This window comes from Mustela erminea, chromosome 9 (assembly GCF_009829155.1).
Source record: "Mustela erminea isolate mMusErm1 chromosome 9, mMusErm1.Pri, whole genome shotgun sequence".
NCBI lineage: Eukaryota > Metazoa > Chordata > Mammalia > Carnivora > Mustelidae > Mustela > Mustela erminea.
In genome coordinates, this window is record NC_045622.1 from 87,725,126 (window position 1) to 87,729,176 (window position 4,051).

A 4,051-nucleotide genomic window follows, 5' to 3' on the forward strand; every position below is an offset into this window, starting at 1 on the left:
GTCCTTCAGGGCTCGGAGCATGTGCCCGTTGTTGGCACACGGCCTTCTCTTTGAAGAAGTTCTCCTGCCTAGAAGTAAGTGGGAGTCTTCCTGGCCAGTGTGCTTAGGCACGAACCTCCTGGCCCTAACCCAGGATAGCTCCAGCAACAGGGAGCTTCAGAGTCTGCCCTGGTGTGCAAGCACAATCCGGACCCCCACAACAACTATGCAAGGCAGATAGTGCCCCCATTTTGCAGATGGGGAAACTGAGGCTTGGGTTCTTTTACCTCATGTCCAGTGATCATCCTTCCTCTATCCCATGAAGTGTCCTGGCTTGGTAGAGGTTGAGGAAGCAGAACAACTAAGTCAGGGGCATAGCCCCCTCAGCTCGCTACACGGCAAGATGGTTTCAGGGTCTCCAGAGAGTGGAGAAGCAAAGCTGCCTCTCTTGCTCTTCTCCAGCTACTTCTAAAAACACCTCCTGAGGGGAGGGCATGGGGGTGGGGAAATCTCGCTTGTCCTGAACAGTCACTTTCCTACTCAGAAAAGATTTCAGTGGGCCTTTTCCTTAAAAAACGAATAAGTTTAAATTTGGATTTAAAAATAATATTTTAATAAGTTTAATAATTAGTATTAATTTAATAATTCAGTTAATGTTTTTGGAATCAATATTCAGTTTATTTAAAAAAATAAAAAAATTTTAAAAACTTAAAAGACTTTCTTAGGCTTTTAAGTTCAACTTAGAAATTTTATTATTCTATATGTCTAGCAGATTTTAGCATTAATTTTGGAGGATCCTTTAAATAATGCTTGGTCCTATTTACAAGCTTAGCTCAGCACTTCAAACACTTCTGAATACATTCATAAATTTAATATTTCTTTTTAAGTACTTCAGTTTTTCTAACAACATATAAAATCTTCCCCAATCCTAATTCTAGAAACTAATCAATTAAGCTTATAAATAAGGGAAACTTTAAATGTTTTTATGCTCTACTTAAGCTTAGACGACAACATAAAAAAAAAATCACAAGTCTTAATTAATTACTCTATTACCCATTTTTAAATGGAATTATAAAGCTGTCACCGAACAGGGCCTTATTCTCTTAAATACCACATGTGTCTAAAATACCGACTATGCGTAGATTCCTTCCTCACATAAAAGTCTCAGCGCTCTCGTTTGTTTCTTTTAAATCTTCCCACACTTGAGTCTAAATCTTTCTGGCCTGTTGGTTGTGAAGCTGTAGTCCTTTAGCGTCTGGCCTTTTCCGTATTTGGGGAGGCTGGGGCTGGAAGTCTAAAACCCGGGTCCCGCTTTGTGGGGCTCCGCCTGTAGGAGGCGCTGGAGGGCAGCTGGGATGTCTAGGGGGCAGTGGGGAGTGAGGAGAGACCAGAGACCTGTTCATGCCTGTTTCCTGCCCTTGGCAACATCCTGGGCAGGACAGGTGCGCCCAGCCCAGCGGCGGCAGCTGGGATCAGTTCGCAGCTTTCCCGCAGTCCACAGGCGGCCTCAGGACATCAACCCCTCAGAGCCAGCAGCCCCTGCTGGCCTGGGCCCTCCTCTAGCCCTTTCAACCACCCCCAACTCAGGCTTTTGTTTCCCTCCTCTGAAGGGTGGTACCTGCTTCCTGCATTTTACACTTCTGTGATTTCCTCCGTGTCTCCTCTTCGTCAGCTGACTTGCCCAATACCTGACTCGCAGTTCTGTATGTTAAATTCTCTGTTGCATTGGTAGATGCGGCTTTTGTCCCCTGATTACACCCTGGCTGATACACCACCCACTCGAGAAGACACGGATCTTCTCCGTTCACCCAGGTTACTCCAGACCAGAAATTTCCTTTGGGAATGCGACCCACAGCCTCAGACGTGCATAGCGATTCCTCTCACCCTGACCTACGCACCCCAAAACATCTTTTTAAGTAATTTTGGTGACTTCCTCACATCCTTGAGTTCACTGGTGAAGCATAATTTGACTCTTGTCAGAATCCCCAGAGACACTGGATGCTGTTTATGATTCCTTATTCAGTAACTTCATAACCTAAGAGAAGTGACCTTGTAGGCAATGGTCTAATCCAATCGCCCAGTTCTTCAGTCTCCCCTCAGAAGTACGCTCCTCTCACCAAGTCACACATTTATTTGGTTCTTACTTTCCACGGTCTTTCAGCCTACGTCTGGGCCTCTGAGAAGAATCCAAAGCTGTAAATAGAGACTTCTAAATTCTTGCAGGTTCTCAGGGCTACATAACTTTTAACAAATGCCTAAACTTCAGTCCGATTTCAATGAAATATCTCAGCTTTGTCTGGGAGCCAACTTTTCTTTTTTTTTTTTAAGATTTATTTTTCAGAGAGAAAAAGAGCACGAGCGGAGGTGGGGGAGGAGCAGAGGGAGAGGGACAAACGAGACTCCACACCAAGTGCAAATCCTGACACGGGGCTCGGTCCCACGACCGTGAGCTGAAACCAAGAGTTGCACTGACTGACTGAGCCACCCAGGCACCCCTGAGGTCCAACTTATAAGGTCCTTCCTCTCCTTGTTGACTGAACTAGGATCAAGTCAGTCGCCTGCCAACAGAAACTTCGGTTGCCCACTCTAAGGCAGTTTGAGAAGGGCTCAATAAATGGAAGCAGTGCAACACTTCTGCTTCTGGCCAGAGAGGACTGGCTTGTATCAGATTAATCTTCCTGCCAAGATAAGGATAAAAACTGGACACAATATATAGAGCAACTGTTTGAAGGAGCTGGAGAGCACCCAGCACAAGTCTGAATGGCTGTGATCCCCGAGAAGGGTGAAATGGACAGTCATCCCACTTTTTCCCAAAGGAATTTTCCCAAATCACGGGTGGGGTGGGGGTGGGAAGAGTGGGTGGGTGAGAGCAGAAAGCTGCCGTCTCACTGGGCTGAGATCAGAGGTGAAGGCTGCCAGAGTAGCTGGAACTCGAAGGGAGGATGCTGGAGAGGAGCGAGTGAGAAATCTGCATACATGTTTCCCTCAAGGTGTTGGCTGAGTCCTAAACTGAGCACAGCAGAGAACAGCGGCTGGGGAGCTGGGGAGCATAAGAGCTGAACAGATTTCAGCGGCTGCATAAGGCTGCATAAGGCTGAGGAGCCAGAGGTTTGAGTCCCGCAGAGTGGGGGAGAAGATCCGGCCAACCTCCTGGGCTTTTGGTTGAGATCCCAGAAAAGCCAATCCAGTAGCAACATGGTAGACAAGCACAAACAATAGCAGTCATTATGTTAAATGTAAATGGGCTAAACACTCCAATGAAAAGACCAAGACGGTCTAAGTCAAAGACGGAGAAATAACAATATGCTATTTATTAGGATGCAACTTTAAATATTGGGACACAGATTGAAAATTAAAAAGGTGGGAAAACATTTACCATGTAAACACTAGCAAAAGAAATTTGGTGTAGCGTATTTAGAGTCATGCGTATCTCACAATGGTAAAGGGTCGATTCAAAAGGAAGATAGAAATTGTAATACTTAAATGATCGCTTATTGGTCATCAACTATATGTCAAGCACCTCCCTGAGTATTTCACTGTGTTTTGTAATCATCTGAGGGCTTTTTTGAAGTCCATTGTATCATCCCCCTTAGAGGAGGAAATTGAAGCTCAGAGAGGCTGAACAATTTGCCTAACGTCACACAACTAAGAAAATGATAGAGAAGATTCAAACCTAGTTCCGTCTGACCTCTTGCCAATGAGCTTTAATCACAGCTTTGCTTCCTGTGGTGTGTTTGCCTGAACCAGTTGGAGAGGGCCCCTGAGGGCACAAGACTATGTTTTAGCTCAAACGGAAGACATTCTATGGGTGCTGCTGGGACTCTGGACTGGAAACCCATCAAGACTAAACTCTCTAAGATTGTCTCTCACACACTCACACTTCTGTGTAAATGCTTGCTCTTCCCTACACCTGATCCCCAAGAGGGACAGAGACCTTCCCATTAATGGACTACTGTAGCCCGATTCTTTGAATTTCTCTGTCTGAATTCTCAAGAATATGGTCATGTTCAGGAATCACGACACCACTCCTGGTTCAGTCAGCCAGCTGCTGCTGAAGCGCGCCATCTTAACC